This window comes from Drosophila ficusphila, unplaced genomic scaffold, assembly GCF_018152265.1.
Source record: "Drosophila ficusphila isolate 14025-0441.05 unplaced genomic scaffold, ASM1815226v1 contig_412, whole genome shotgun sequence".
Classification (NCBI taxonomy): domain Eukaryota; kingdom Metazoa; phylum Arthropoda; class Insecta; order Diptera; family Drosophilidae; genus Drosophila; species Drosophila ficusphila.
In genome coordinates, this window is record NW_025064326.1 from 19,578 (window position 1) to 37,203 (window position 17,626).

The following is a 17,626-nucleotide window of genomic DNA, read 5'->3' on the forward strand; positions in this document are numbered from 1 at the left end:
TGGTACTAAAATGCCCACAGTGGCGCCACCTAGTGGCCAAAATTGGTACTAAAATGCCCACAGTGGCGCCACCTAGTGGCCAAAATTGGTACTAAAACGCCCGACAGTGGCGCCACCTAGTGCGTCAAATTGGTACTACTGCGAGCGACGGTGGCGCTCTCTAGTGTTTCAAATTGGTACTACCGCGCGCGACGGTGGCGCTTTTTAGTGTGTCAAATTGGCACTCACCGTGCGCCCAACACGTATGCTACACTTTTTCCCACATTAGCCGATGCGCTCCTGCCGGCAACTATCAAAATTACTTTATACTGCGCCTTATTGCAGTGCCTGTCGGGGGCGGTCGATGGCCTAGCAGCTTAAGCGCAAGACCACGAACCGAAAAGACCTGGGCTCGAGTCCAGGCAAAGGCAATTACAAAAAAAAAAAAAGATTTTTCTGAAGTAGATTAGATAGAGGGATTCGATAGTAGGGAACTGTGCATGCCCTTATACAGCTGCAGTCCAATACCCTGTCCTCATCCTAGTGTCCACATCCTCCACCCGAGTGTGTCGCCGGAGGATCAGGTGCCCTCCAGGAGAAAGTGGATGAGCAGGTGCCCTCCAGGAGTAGGCGGATGATGGCCTGGTCTGGCAACCCTACGAACAGGTGGCAACCCTAAAAGTACGGTCACACTAAGGGTGGCAACCCTAGGATACGGTCACACTAAACGGGGGGCCTAAAAGTATGCAATAGTAAAAATCGCGGGACGGTGGCGCTTCCTAGTGGGCGAAAGTGGCACTACTGCAAGCCGAAGGTGGCGCCACCTAGTGTCCGGAAGTGGTACTAAAATGCCCGACAGTGGCGCCACCTAGTGGCCAAAAGTGGTACTAAAATGCTCACAGTGGCGCCACCTAGTGGCCAAAATTGGTACTAAAATGACCACAGTGGCGCCACCTATTGGCCAAAATTGGTACTAAAATGCCCACAGTGGCGCCACCTATTGGCCAAAATTGGTACTAAAATGCCCACAGTGGCGCCACCTATTGGCCAAAATTGGTACTAAAATGCCCACAGTGGCGCCACCTATTGGCCAAAATTGGTACTAAAATGCCCACAGTGGCGCCACCTAGTGGCCAAAATTGGTACTAAAATGCCCACAGTGGCGCCACCTAGTGGCCAAAATTGGTACTAAAATGCCCACAGTGGCGCCACCTAGTGGCCAAAATTGGTACTAAAACGCCCGACAGTGGCGCCACCTAGTGCGTCAAATTGGTACTACTGCGAGCGACGGTGGCGCTCTCTAGTGTTTCAAATTGGTACTACCGCGCGCGACGGTGGCGCTTTTTAGTGTGTCAAATTGGCACTCACCGTGCGCCCAACACGTATGCTACACTTTTTCCCACATTAGCCGATGCGCTCCTGCCGGCAACTATCAAAATTACTTTATACTGCGCCTTATTGCAGTGCCTGTCGGGGGCGGTCGATGGCCTAGCAGCTTAAGCGCAAGACCACGAACCGAAAAGACCTGGGCTCGAGTCCAGGCAAAGGCAATTACAAAAAAAAAAAAAAAGATTTTTCTGAAGTAGATTAGATAGAGGGATTTCGATAATAGGAACTGTGCATGCCCTTAGACAGCTGCAGTCCAATTAATACCATGTTCTTCTCATCCTAGTGTCCACATCCTCCACCCGAGTGTGTCGCCGGAGGAGCAGGTGCCGTCCAGGAGAAGGTGGATGAGCAGGTGCCCTCCAGGAGAAGGTGGATGAGCAGGTGCCCTCCAGGAGAAGGTGGATGAGCAGGTGCCCTCCAGGAGAAGGTGGATGAGCAGGTGCCCTCCAGGAGAAGGTGGATGAGCAGGTGCCCTCCAAGAGTAGGCGGAGGAGCAGGTGCCCTCCAGGAGAAGGTGGATGAGCAGGTGCCCTCCAAGAGTAGGCGGAGAAGCCCTCCAGGAGAAGGTGGATGAGCAGGTGCCCTCCAGGAGTAGGCGGAGGAGCAGGTGCCCTCCAAGAGTAGGCGGAGGGGCGGATGAGCAGGTGCCCCCAATGTGTTGACTATGGTCACTCTCAAAAGGTGGCTGCTATGAAACTATGATCACTCTCAAAAGCTGGCTGCTATGAAACTCTGGTCACATTCAAAAGCTGGCTGATCTGAAACTATGATCACTCTCAAAAGCTGGCTGCTATGAAATTATTGGTCACTCTCAAAAGGTGGCTGCTATGAAACTATTGGTCACGCTCAAAAGGTGGCTGCTCTGAAACTATGGTCACACTATAAAGGTGGCAACAAAAAGTGACTTTATACCGAAAATTGGACCACATTCGGTCGTTGAAAACGCTGTAACTCCGTTAGTTTGACTCTAAAAGACTCAAAAATTTTACACAATGTGCTCAACATATTGGTCTATCAGATAAAAATATTAAAACAAATCTTACATGTAAATAAGAGGTCAAAATTGCGCGGCGCGCGCAAAAAAAGTGATTTTATACTGAAAAATTCGACCACATTCGGTCGTTGAAAACGCTGTAACTCCGTTAGTTTGACTGTTAAAACGCTGTATCTCCGTTAGTTTGACTATAAATGACTCAACATTTTTTCACAATATTCTCAATATATTGGTCTTTTTGAAAAAAAATGTTTAAAAATTGAGAAATACAAATAGACGGGGGAACTGCGTGGGGAGCGCATTTAAAGTACTTGTAGACGTTAAAATTCGGTCTGTTAAAACGCTGTAACGCATCAATTGATGACGTGCATCGCTTATTTAAAAAAAATAGTACTCACCCTATAGTGTTTGGAGGCACTGCATCCTATAGGCCACTAAACGCAGGAAGGGATCAGCATTAACTGCAACGGGAATGAGTTAAAAACATAATTAAATTTGGAAATAATAAGTGCAACAATACGTTTAAAATGTTTAATTATAATTACCGATGACGTGGCAATATTAATGTAATGTAATGTTAATGTAATGTGAATGTAATTTTAATAACATTAATATTACCACGTCATAGGCATTATAGCTGTAACTCCGTTAGTTTGACTCTAAAAGACTCAAAAATTGTATACAATGTGCTCAACATATTGGTCTATCAGATAAAAATACTAAAACAAATCTTACATATAAATAAGAGGTCGAAATTGCGCAGCGCGCGCAAAAAAGTGATTTTATACTGAAAAATTCGACCACATTCGGTCGTGGAAAACGCTGTAACTTCGTTAGTTTGACTCTAAAAGACTCAAAAATTTTACACAATGTGCTCAACATATTGGTCTATCAGATAAAAATATTAAAACAAATCTTACATATAAATAAGAAATCGAAATTGCGCGGCGCGCGCAAAAAAAGGGATTTTATACCGAAAAATTCGACCACATTCGGTCGTTTAAAACGCTGTAACTCCGCTAGTTTAACTCTAAATGACTCAACATTTTTACACAATGTTCTCAACATATTGGTCTTTAAGAAAAAAAATATAAAAAAAATCTTACATATAAATAAGAGGTCGAAATTGCGCGGCGCGCGCAAAAAAAGTGATTTTATACCGAAAAATTCGACCACATTCGGTCGGGGAAAACGCTGTAACTCCGTTAGTTTGACTCTAAAAGACTCAACAATTTTACACAATGTGCTCAACATATTGGTCTATCAGATAAAAATATTAAAAAAATCCTACATATAAATAAGAGGTCGAAATTGCGCGGCGCGCGCAAAAAACTGATTTTATACCGAAAAATTCGACCACATTCGGTCGTTTAAAACGCTGTAACTCCGCTAGTTTAACTTTAAATGACTCAACATTTAACGCACATTCGGTCGGGGAAAACGCTGTAACTCCGTTAGTTTGACTCTAAAAGACTCAACAATTTTACACAATGTGCTCAACATATTGGTCTATCAGATAAAAATATTAAAAAAAATCCTACATATAAATAAGAGGTCGAAATTGCGCGGCGCGCGCAAAAAAAGGGATTTTATACCGAAAAATTCGACCACATTCGGTCGTTTAAAACGCTGTAACTCCGCTAGTTTAACTCTAAATGACTCAACATTTTTACACAATGTTCTCAACATATTGGTCTTTAAGAAAAAAAATATAAAAAAAATCTTACATATAAATAAGAGGTCGAAATTGCGCGGCGCGCGCAAAAAAGTGATTTTACACCGAAAAATTCGACCACATTCGGTCGGGGAAAACGCTGTAACTCCGTTAGTTTGACTCTAAAAGACTCAACAATTTTACACAATGTGCTCAACATATTGGTCTATCAGATAAAAATATTAAAAAAAATCTTACATATAAATAAGAGGTCGAAATTGCGCGGCGCGCGCAAAAAAGTGATTTTATACCGAAAATTCGACCACATTCGGTCGTTGAAAACGCTGTAACTCCGCTAGTTTAACACTAAATGACTCTACATTTTTACACAATGTTCTCAACATATTGGTCTTTAAAAAAAAATATTTAAAAATTGCGAAATACAAATAGACGGGGGAACTGCGCGGGGAGCGCATTTAAAGTACTAGCAGACGTTAAAATTTGGTCTTTTAAAACGCTGTAACGTATCAATTGATGAAGTGCATTACTTATTTAAAAAAAAATGGTACTCACCCTATAGTGTTTGGAGGCACTGCATCCGATAGGTCACTAAAAGCTGGAAGGCATCAGCATTACCTGCAACGGGAATGTTTTAAAAACATAATTAAATTTGGAAACAATAAGTGCAACACTACGTTTACAATTTTTAATTATAATTACCGATGACGTGGCAATATTAATGTAATGTAATGTTAATGTAATGTGAATGTAATTTTAATAACATTAATATTGTCTTGTCATCGGCATTATAGCTGTAACTCCGTTAATTTGACTCTAAATGACTCAACATTTTTACACAATGTTCTCAACATATTGGTCTTTAAGAAAAAAATATAAAAAAAATCTTACATATAAATAAGAGGTCGAAATTGCGCGGCGCGCGCAAAAAAGTGATTTTATACCGAAAAATTCGACCACATTCGGTCGAGGAAAACGCTGTAACTCCGTTAGTTTGACTCTAAAAGACTCAACAATTTTACACAATGTGCTCAACATATTGGTCTATCAGATAAAAATATATAAAAAAAAATCCTACATATAAATAAGAGGTCGAAATTGCGCGGCGCGCGCAGAAAAGTGATTTTATACCGAAAAATTCGACCACATTCGGTCGTGGAAAACGCTGTAACTCCGTTAGTTTGATTCTAAAAGACTCAACAATTTTACACAATGTGCTCAACATATTGGTCTATCAGATAAAAATATTAAAAAAATCCTACATATAAATAAGAGGTCAAAATTGCGCGGCGCGCGCAAAAAAAGTGATTTTATACTGAAAAATTCGACCACATTCGGTCGTTGAAAACGCTGTAACTCCGTTAGTTTGACTGTTAAAACGCTGTATCTCCGTTAGTTTGACTATAAATGACTCAACATTTTTTCACAATATTCTCAATATATTGGTCTTTTTGAAAAAAAATGTTTAAAAATTGAGAAATACAAATAGACGGGGGAACTGCGTGGGGAGCGCATTTAAAGTACTTGTAGACGTTAAAATTCGGTCTGTTAAAACGCTGTAACGCATCAATTGATGACGTGCATCGCTTATTTTAAAAAAATAGTACTCACCCTATAGTGTTTGGAGGCACTGCATCCTATAGGCCACTAAACGCAGGAAGGGATCAGCATTAACTGCAACGGGAATGAGTTAAAAACATAATTAAATTTGGAAATAATAAGTGCAACAATACGTTTAAAATGTTTAATTATAATTACCGATGACGTGGCAATATTAATGTAATGTAATGTTAATGTAATGTGAATGTAATTTTAATAACATTAATATTACCACGTCATAGGCATTATAGCTGTAACTCCGTTAGTTTGACTCTAAAAGACTCAAAAATTGTATACAATGTGCTCAACATATTGGTCTATCAGATAAAAATACTAAAACAAATCTTACATATAAATAAGAGGTCGAAATTGCGCAGCGCGCGCAAAAAAAGTGATTTTATACTAAAAAAATTCGACCACATTCGGTCGTGGAAAACGCTGTAACTTCGTTAGTTTGACTCTAAAAGACTCAAAAATTTTACACAATGTGCTCAACATATTGGTCTATCAGATAAAAATATTAAAACAAATCTTACATATAAATAAGAAATCGAAATTGCGCGGCGCGCGCAAAAAAAGGGATTTTATACCGAAAAATTCGACCACATTCGGTCGTTTAAAACGCTGTAACTCCGCTAGTTTAACTCTAAATGACTCAACATTTTTACACAATGTTCTCAACATATTGGTCTTTAAGAAAAAAAAATATAAAAAAATCTTACATATAAATAAGAGGTCGAAATTGCGCGGCGCGCGCAAAAAAGTGATTTTATACCGAAAAATTCGACCACATTCGGTCGGGGAAAACGCTGTAACTCCGTTAGTTTGACTCTAAAAGACTCAACAATTTTACACAATGTGCTCAACATATTGGTCTATCAGATAAAAATATTAAAAAAATCCTACATATAAATAAGAGGTCGAAATTGCGCGGCGCGCGCAAAAAACTGATTTTATACCGAAAAATTCGACCACATTCGGTCGTTTAAAACGCTGTAACTCCGCTAGTTTAACTTTAAATGACTCAACATTTAACGCACATTCGGTCGGGGAAAACGCTGTAACTCCGTTAGTTTGACTCTAAAAGACTCAACAATTTTACACAATGTGCTCAACATATTGGTCTATCAGATAAAAATATTAAAAAAAATCCTACATATAAATAAGAGGTCGAAATTGCGCGCGCGCGCGAAAAAAAGGGATTTTATACCGAAAAATTCGACCACATTCGGTCGTTTAAAACGCTGTAACTCCGCTAGTTTAACTCTAAATGACTCAACATTTTTACACAATGTTCTCAACATATTGGTCTTTAAGAAAAAAAATATAAAAAAATCTTACATATAAATAAGAGGTCGAAATTGCGCGGCGCGCGCAAAAAAGTGATTTTACACCGAAAAATTCGACCACATTCGGTCGGGGAAAACGCTGTAACTCCGTTAGTTTGACTCTAAAAGACTCAACAATTTTACACAATGTGCTCAACATATTGGTCTATCAGATAAAAATATTAAAAAAAATCTTACATATAAATAAGAGGTCGAAATTGCGCGGCGCGCGCAAAAAAGTGATTTTATACCGAAAATTCGACCACATTCGGTCGTTGAAAACGCTGTAACTCCGCTAGTTTAACACTAAATGACTCTACATTTTTACACAATGTTCTCAACATATTGGTCTTTAAAAAAAAAATATTTAAAAATTGCGAAATACAAATAGACGGGGGAACTGCGCGGGGAGCGCATTTAAAGTACTAGCAGACGTTAAAATTTGGTCTTTTAAAACGCTGTAACGTATCAATTGATGAAGTGCATTACTTATTTAAAAAAAAATGGTACTCACCCTATAGTGTTTGGAGGCACTGCATCCGATAGGTCACTAAAAGCTGGAAGGCATCAGCATTACCTGCAACGGGAATGTTTTAAAAACATAATTAAATTTGGAAACAATAAGTGCAACACTACGTTTACAATTTTTAATTATAATTACCGATGACGTGGCAATATTAATGTAATGTAATGTTAATGTAATGTGAATGTAATTTTAATAACATTAATATTGTCTTGTCATCGGCATTATAGCTGTAACTCCGTTAATTTGACTCTAAATGACTCAACATTTTTACACAATGTTCTCAACATATTGGTCTTTAAGAAAAAAAATATAAAAAAAATCTTACATATAAATAAGAGGTCGAAATTGCGCGGCGCGCGCAAAAAAGTGATTTTATACCGAAAAATTCGACCACATTCGGTCGAGGAAAACGCTGTAACTCCGTTAGTTTGACTCTAAAAGACTCAACAATTTTACACAATGTGCTCAACATATTGGTCTATCAGATAAAAATATTAAAAAAAAATCCTACATATAAATAAGAGGTCGAAATTGCGCGGCGCGCGCAGAAAAGTGATTTTATACCGAAAAATTCGACCACATTCGGTCGTGGAAAACGCTGTAACTCCGTTAGTTTGATTCTAAAAGACTCAACAATTTTACACAATGTGCTCAACATATTGGTCTATCAGATAAAAATATTAAAAAAAATCCTACATATAAATAAGAGGTCAAAATTGCGCGGCGCGCGCAAAAAAAGGGATTTTATACCGAAAAATTCGACCACATTCGGTCGTTTAAAGCGCTGTAACTCCGCTAGTTTAACTCTAAATGACTCAACATTTTTACACAATGTTTTCAACATATTGGTCTTTAAGAAAAAAAATATAAAAAAATCTTACATATAAATAAGAGGTCGAAATTGCGCAGCGCGCGCAAAAAAGTGATTTTATACCGAAAAATTCGACCACATTCGGTCGGGGAAAACGCTGTAACTCCGTTAGTTTGACTCTAAAAGACTCAACAATTTTACACAATGTGCTCAACATATTGGTCTATCAGATAAAAATATTAAAAAAAAATCCTACATATAAATAAGAGGTCGAAATTGCGCGGCGCGCGCAGAAAAGTGATTTTATACCAAAAAATTCGACCACATTCGGTCTATTAAAATGCTGTAATTCCGTTAGTTTGACTCTAAAAGACTCAACAATTTTACACAATGTGCTCAACATATTGGTCTATCAGATAAAAATATTAAAAAAAAATCCTACATATAAATAAGAGGTCGAAATTGCGCGGCGCGCGCAAAAAAGTGATTTTATACCGAAAAATTCGACCACATTCGGTCGTTTAAAACGCTGTAACTCCGCTAGTTTAACTCTAAATGACTCAACATTTTTACACAATGTTTTCAACATATTGGTCTTTAAGAAAAAAAATATAAAAAAATCTTACATATAAATAAGAGGTCGAAATTGCGCGGCGCGCGCAAAAAAGTGATTTTATACCGAAAAATTCGACCACATTCGGTCGGGGAAAACGCTGAACAATTTTACACAATGTGCTTAACATATTGGTCTATCAAATAAAAATATTAAAAAAATCCTACATATAAATAAGAGGTCGAAATTGCGCGGCGCGCGCAAAAAAGTGATTTTATACCGAAAAATTCGACCACATTCGGTCGTGGAAAACGCTGTAACTCCGTTAGTTTGACTCTAAAAGACTCAACAATTTTACACAATGTGCTCAACACATTGGTCTATCAGATAAAAATATTAAAAAAAATCCTACATATAAATAAGAGGTCGAAATTGCGCGGCGCGCGCAAAAAAAGGGATTTTATACCGAAAAATTCGACCACATTCGGTCGTTTAAAACGCTGTAACTCCGCTAGTTTAACTCTAAATGACTCAACATTTTTACACAATGTTCTCAACATATTGGTCTTTAAGAAAAAAAATATAAAAAAATCTTACATATAAATAAGAGGTCGAAATTGCGCGGCGCGCGCAAAAAAGTGATTTTACACCGAAAAATTCGACCACATTCGGTCGTTTAAAACGCTGTAACTCCGCTAGTTTAACTCTAAATGACTCAACATTTTTACACAATGTTTTCAACATATTGGTCTTTAAGAAAAAAAATATAAAAAAATCTTACATATAAATAAGAGGTCGAAATTGCGCGGCGCGCGCAAAAAAGTGATTTTATACCGAAAAATTCGACCACATTCGGTCGGGGAAAACGCTGAACAATTTTACACAATGTGCTTAACATATTGGTCTATCAGATAAAAATATTAAAAAAAATCCTACATATAAATAAGAGGTCGAAATTGCGCGGCGCGCGCAAAAAAGTGATTTTATACCGAAAAATTCGACCACATTCGGTCGTGGAAAACGCTGTAACTCCGTTAGTTTGACTCTAAAAGACTCAACAATTTTACACAATGTGCTCAACATATTGGTCTATCAGATAAAAATATTAAAAAAAATCCTACATATAAATAAGAGGTCGAAATTGCGCGGCGCGCGCAAAAAAAGGGATTTTATACCGAAAAATTCGACCACATTCGGTCGTTTAAAACGCTGTAACTCCGCTAGTTTAACTCTAAATGACTCAACATTTTTACACAATGTTCTCAACATATTGGTCTTTAAGAAAAAAAATATAAAAAAATCTTACATATAAATAAGAGGTCGAAATTGCGCGGCGCGCGCAAAAAAGTGATTTTACACCGAAAAATTCGACCACATTCGGTCGGGGAAAACGCTGTAACTCCGTTAGTTTGACTCTAAAAGACTCAACAATTTTACACAATGTGCTCAACATATTGGTCTTTAAGAAAAAAAAATATAAAAAAATCTTACATATAAATAAGAGGTCGAAATTGCGCGGCGCGCGCAAAAAAGTGATTTTATACCGAAAAATTCGACCACATTCGGTCGTGGAAAACGCTGTAACTCCGTTAGTTTGACTCTAAAAGACTCAACAATTTTACACAATGTGCTCAACATATTGGTCTATCAGATAAAAATATTAAAAAAATCTTACATATAAATAAGAGGTCGAAATTGCGCGGCGCGCGCAAAAAAGTGATTTTATACCGAAAATTCGACCACATTCGGTCGTTGAAAACGCTGTAACTCCGCTAGTTTAACACTAAATGACTCTACATTTTTACACAATGTTCTCAACATATTGGTCTTTAAAAAAAAAATATTTAAAAATTGCGAAATACAAATAGACGGGGGAACTGCGCGGGGAGCGCATTTAAAGTACTAGCAGACGTTAAAATTTGGTCTTTTAAAACGCTGTAACGTATCAATTGATGAAGTGCATTACTTATTTAAAAAAAAATGGTACTCACCCTATAGTGTTTGGAGGCACTGCATCCGATAGGTCACTAAAAGCTGGAAGGCATCAGCATTACCTGCAACGGGAATGTTTTAAAAACATAATTAAATTTGGAAACAATAAGTGCAACACTACGTTTACAATTTTTAATTATAATTACCGATGACGTGGCAATATTAATGTAATGTAATGTTAATGTAATGTGAATGTAATTTTAATAACATTAATATTGTCTTGTCATCGGCATTATAGCTGTAACTCCGTTAATTTGACTCTAAATGACTCAACATTTTTACACAATGTTCTCAACATATTGGTCTTTAAGAAAAAAAATATAAAAAAATCTTACATATAAATAAGAGGTCGAAATTGCGCGGCGCGCGCAAAAAAGTGATTTTATACCGAAAAATTCGACCACATTCGGTCGAGGAAAACGCTGTAACTCCGTTAGTTTGACTCTAAAAGACTCAACAATTTTACACAATGTGCTCAACATATTGGTCTATCAGATAAAAATATTAAAAAAAAATCCTACATATAAATAAGAGGTCGAAATTGCGCGGCGCGCGCAGAAAAGTGATTTTATACCGAAAAATTCGACCACATTCGGTCGTGGAAAACGCTGTAACTCCGTTAGTTTGATTCTAAAAGACTCAACAATTTTACACAATGTGCTCAACATATTGGTCTATCAGATAAAAATATTAAAAAAAATCCTACATATAAATAAGAGGTCAAAATTGCGCGGCGCGCGCAAAAAAAGGGATTTTATACCGAAAAATTCGACCACATTCGGTCGTTTAAAGCGCTGTAACTCCGCTAGTTTAACTCTAAATGACTCAACATTTTTACACAATGTTCTCAACATATTGGTCTTTAAAAAAAAAAAATATAAAAAAAATCTTACATATAAATAAGAGGTCGAAATTGCGCAGCGCGCGCAAAAAAGTGATTTTATACCGAACAAGAAAGGAAGCTAGCTTCGGCAAGCCGAAGCTTATATACCCTTGCAGTCATCAAATATGGCGAAAAAAATACATAAACGCTAAACAACATCGAAGCTAAGACGATTTTTCTATTCATTTTTCATATTTTCGACAATAGATCATATGGGAGCTATATGATATAGTTGTCCGATTTTCATCAAATTTAATTCGTAATTGAAGAGTCGTTAGAAAACTTTAAATTTCAAAAATCATGCTTATCAAATAAAAACCAACGATGTTATAATTTTATTTCCGTTATTTCTATATAGATTTTTCGATCTTTCCTATGGCACCTATAAGATATAGTTGTCCGATTTTTATGAAACTTTTTTCTCAATATAAGGGTTGTTAAAAAACTTGATATTCAAAAAATCATGCTCGTGGGATAAAAAACAACGATGCTATCAATTTATTTCCATTAATTCTATATATATTTTTTGATCTGTCCTATGGCAGCTATATGATAGAGTTATCCGATTTTGTTCAAATTTAATCCGAAATTCAATAACAGTTAGAAAACGCCATCTTGAAGAATTCAAGTCGATCTGATCAAAAACAACAGAGTGAGAATTTTTAATTTCATTCTCTTGTATTGGAGCTATCCGATATAGTCGGCCGATCCGGCCCGTTCCGACTTATATACTGCGTGCAACAACTATACAACTTTTGGGAAAGTTTCAGCACGATAGCTTTAAAACTGAGAGACTAGTTTGCGCGGAAACGGACAGACGGACAGACGGACAGACGTACATACATATTTCGATTCAGATGGTGATGCTGATCAAGAATATATATACTTTATGGGGTCTGAGGTGTCTCCTTCACTGCGTTGCAAACTTCTGACTGAAATTATAATACCCTTTTGCTCTGCAAGGGTATAAAAATTCGACCACATTCGGTCGGGGAAAACGCTGTAACTCCGTTAGTTTGACTCTAAAAGACTCAACAATTTTACACAATGTGCTCAACATATTGGTCTATCAGATAAAAATATTAAAAAAAAATCCTACATATAAATAAGAGGTCGAAATTGCGCGGCGCGCGCAGAAAAGTGATTTTATACCAAAAAATTCGACCACATTCGGTCTATTAAAATGCTGTAATTCCGTTAGTTTGACTCTAAAAGACTCAACAATTTTACACAATGTGCTCAACATATTGGTCTATCAGATAAAAATATTAAAAAAAAATCCTACATATAAATAAGAGGTCGAAATTGCGCGGCGCGCGCAAAAAAGTGATTTTATACCGAAAAATTCGACCACATTCGGTCGTTTAAAACGCTGTAACTCCGCTAGTTTAACTCTAAATGACTCAACATTTTTACACAATGTTTTCAACATATTGGTCTTTAAGAAAAAAAATATAAAAAAATCTTACATATAAATAAGAGGTCGAAATTGCGCGGCGCGCGCAAAAAAGTGATTTTATACCGAAAAATTCGACCACATTCGGTCGGGGAAAACGCTGAACAATTTTACACAATGTGCTTAACATATTGGTCTATCAAATAAAAATATTAAAAAAAATCCTACATATAAATAAGAGGTCGAAATTGCGCGGCGCGCGCAAAAAAGTGATTTTATACCGAAAAATTCGACCACATTCGGTCGTGGAAAACGCTGTAACTCCGTTAGTTTGACTCTAAAAGACTCAACAATTTTACACAATGTGCTCAACACATTGGTCTATCAGATAAAAATATTAAAAAAAATCCTACATATAAATAAGAGGTCGAAATTGCGCGGCGCGCGCAAAAAAAGGGATTTTATACCGAAAAATTCGACCACATTCGGTCGTTTAAAACGCTGTAACTCCGCTAGTTTAACTCTAAATGACTCAACATTTTTACACAATGTTCTCAACATATTGGTCTTTAAGAAAAAAAATATAAAAAAAATCTTACATATAAATAAGAGGTCGAAATTGCGCGGCGCGCGCAAAAAAGTGATTTTACACCGAAAAATTCGACCACATTCGGTCGTTTAAAACGCTGTAACTCCGCTAGTTTAACTCTAAATGACTCAACATTTTTACACAATGTTTTCAACATATTGGTCTTTAAGAAAAAAAATATAAAAAAAATCTTACATATAAATAAGAGGTCGAAATTGCGCGGCGCGCGCAAAAAAGTGATTTTATACCGAAAAATTCGACCACATTCGGTCGGGGAAAACGCTGAACAATTTTACACAATGTGCTTAACATATTGGTCTATCAGATAAAAATATTAAAAAAAATCCTACATATAAATAAGAGGTCGAAATTGCGCGGCGCGCGCAAAAAAGTGATTTTATACCGAAAAATTCGACCACATTCGGTCGTGGAAAACGCTGTAACTCCGTTAGTTTGACTCTAAAAGACTCAACAATTTTACACAATGTGCTCAACATATTGGTCTATCAGATAAAAATATTAAAAAAAATCCTACATATAAATAAGAGGTCGAAATTGCGCGGCGCGCGCAAAAAAAGGGATTTTATACCGAAAAATTCGACCACATTCGGTCGTTTAAAACGCTGTAACTCCGCTAGTTTAACTCTAAATGACTCAACATTTTTACACAATGTTCTCAACATATTGGTCTTTAAGAAAAAAAATATAAAAAAATCTTACATATAAATAAGAGGTCGAAATTGCGCGGCGCGCGCAAAAAAGTGATTTTACACCGAAAAATTCGACCACATTCGGTCGGGGAAAACGCTGTAACTCCGTTAGTTTGACTCTAAAAGACTCAACAATTTTACACAATGTGCTCAACATATTGGTCTTTAAGAAAAAAAAATATAAAAAAAATCTTACATATAAATAAGAGGTCGAAATTGCGCGGCGCGCGCAAAAAAGTGATTTTATACCGAAAAATTCGACCACATTCGGTCGGGGAAAACGCTGTAACTCCGTTAGTTTGACTCTAAAAGACTCAACAATTTTACACAATGTGCTCAACATATTGGTCTATCAGATAAAAATATTAAAAAAATCCTACATATAAATAAGAGGTCGAAATTGCGCGGCGCGCAAAAAACTGATTTTATACCGAAAAATTCGACCACATTCGGTCGTTTAAAACGCTGTAACTCCGCTAGTTTAACTTTAAATGACTCAACATTTAACGCACATTCGGTCGGGGAAAACGCTGTAACTCCGTTAGTTTGACTCTAAAAGACTCAACAATTTTACACAATGTGCTCAACATATTGGTCTATCAGATAAAAATATTAAAAAAAATCCTACATATAAATAAGAGGTCGAAATTGCGCGGCGCGCGCAAAAAAAGGGATTTTATACCGAAAAATTCGACCACATTCGGTCGTTTAAAACGCTGTAACTCCGCTAGTTTAACTCTAAATGACTCAACATTTTTACACAATGTTCTCAACATATTGGTCTTTAAGAAAAAAAATATAAAAAAAATCCTACATATAAATAAGAGGTCGAAATTGCGCGGCGCGCGCAAAAAACTGATTTTATACCGAAAAATTCGACCACATTCGGTCGTTTAAAACGCTGTAACTCCGCTAGTTTAACTTTAAATGACTCAACATTTAACGCACATTCGGTCGGGGAAAACGCTGTAACTCCGTTAGTTTGACTCTAAAAGACTCAACAATTTTACACAATGTGCTCAACATATTGGTCTATCAGATAAAAATATTAAAAAAAATCCTACATATAAATAAGAGGTCGAAATTGCGCGGCGCGCGCAAAAAAAGGGATTTTATACCGAAAAATTCGACCACATTCGGTCGTTTAAAACGCTGTAACTCCGCTAGTTTAACTCTAAATGACTCAACATTTTTACACAATGTTCTCAACATATTGGTCTTTAAGAAAAAAAATATAAAAAAATCTTACATATAAATAAGAGGTCGAAATTGCGCGGCGCGCGCAAAAAAGTGATTTTACACCGAAAAATTCGACCACATTCGGTCGGGGAAAACGCTGTAACTCCGTTAGTTTGACTCTAAAAGACTCAACAATTTTACACAATGTGCTCAACATATTGGTCTATCAGATAAAAATATTAAAAAAAATCTTACATATAAATAAGAGGTCGAAATTGCGCGGCGCGCGCAAAAAAGTGATTTTATACCGAAAAATTTGACCACATTCGGTCGTTGAAACGCTGTAACTCCGTTAGTTTGACTCTTAAAGACTCAACAATTTTACACAATGTGCTCAACATATTGGTCTATCAGATAAAAATATTAAAAAAAATCTTACATATAAATAAGAGGTCGAAATTGCGCGGCGCGCGCAAAAAAGTGATTTTATACCGAAAAATTTGACCACATTCGGTCGTTGAAAGCGCTGTAACTCCGTTAGTTTGACTCTAAAAGACTCAAAAATTTTACACAATGTGCTCAACATATTGGTCTGTTAGAAAAAAAATATTAAAAAATTGCTAAATACAAATAGAGGGGGAGCTGCGCGGGGAGCGCATTTAATATACTTAGTATACGAAAAAATTTGTTCAAATTCGGCCTGTTAAATCGCTGTAACTGCGTTAGGCTGACTCTAAATGACTTCAAATTTTCACACAATATTCTCGACATATTAGTCTTAAAGAAAAAAAATAGAAAAAAAAAGCTGAATAGAAATACAGGGGGGACTGGGGTCCATGCTGTGCCAACTCGGCTCTCCTCATTATGGAGTTCGAAGGCCTTGCTGTTGGCATGCCAGGCGAGCGAGGGTCCTTACCTAGACAGTTTTCTCAAAAATTGGGGTCCTGACTGCATTCTAGGCTCTCCTCATCGCCAACTGCACAACGGCTACTTAAATAAAATAGCACAAGTTTCGACTCACCTGCCTTGGACTTGCTGGAGCTTTGCTGATGGGCAGTGATCTACAAGCGTGACCAGCCTGCGACACGCTATAGGAACTGGAACTAGAGTCCTTGATCATAATTCAATGAATCCTGAAATTGAAAGAAATATATTATTTAGAGTATAATTCACAAGATCTAAAATACTCACCATACGAGTCCTCTCACTGGTCTTTCGCAGCCCCGTCATTGGCTGCTCCATGCCTTGCTGCTGCAAGGGATGTGCGCCTTCTTTGGAGGCCCTCCGTAGAGGTGGAAATCATAACAAATATTACACTTACCTGCTAGCTACCTTTAAGCAACAATAAAAGCGGCACCAACACCAAGAAAAATGTAAACAAACAGCAATTGTAACACGCAAAACAGGTGCAAAATAAGATTTACTCACCGTTCTGCTGCCACTGCCTCCAATGCCGAGTGCCTACTCCATCCAGATGCCAGAATCTACAATTTAATAACAAAAACATTGTAGTTTTAATTAAAAATTTTTCCTATTTAAAACCTACTTGCCAATTTCTGGCCACAAATACTGCCAATGTGACCAAATCGACCAGCTTGGCGATATCCACTAGCCACGGCACGCTCCACGAAACGACACCCAAGAACACAACCACCTGTTTGATTTAAGAAAAAAATATAAAAAAAGCTAAATTCAAATACAGGGGGGACTGGGGTCCTTGCTGTGCCAACTCGGCTCTCCTCATTATGAAGTTCAAAGGCCTTGCTGTTGGCATGCCAGGCGAGCGAGGGTCCTTACCTAGACAGCTCTCCCAAAAATTGGGGTCCTGACTGCATTCTAGGCTCTCCTTATCGCCAACTGCACAACGGCTACTTAAATATAATAGCACAAGTTTCGACTCACCTGCCTTGGACAATTGTTCAAATTCGGCATGTTAAATCGCTGTTACTTCGTTAGGTTGACTCTAAATGACTTCAGATTTTCACACAATATTCTCGACATATTAGTCTTGAAGAAAAAAAAATAT

General features: G+C 37.2%; 1 long non-coding RNA gene across 3 annotated transcripts; it reads right to left on the bottom strand.

Moving 5' to 3' along the window:
- Nucleotides 1–2,528: 2,528 nt before the first annotated feature.
- LOC108091438 lies at nt 2,529–17,221 on the bottom strand. 3 transcript variants are annotated; one of them, XR_006245441.1, is made up of 9 exons: nt 17,147–17,221; nt 17,029–17,084; nt 16,792–16,932; nt 16,622–16,733; nt 10,843–10,905; nt 7,476–7,538; nt 5,646–5,708; nt 4,590–4,652; nt 2,529–2,823 (listed from the first exon to the last, which is right to left on the bottom strand). It is a non-coding gene; the product is annotated as an uncharacterized LOC108091438 (long non-coding RNA). The 3 variants fall into 3 exon arrangements; XR_006245442.1 differs by lacking the exon at nt 5,646–5,708; XR_006245443.1 differs by lacking the exon at nt 4,590–4,652.
- Nucleotides 17,222–17,626: the final 405 nt, after the last annotated feature.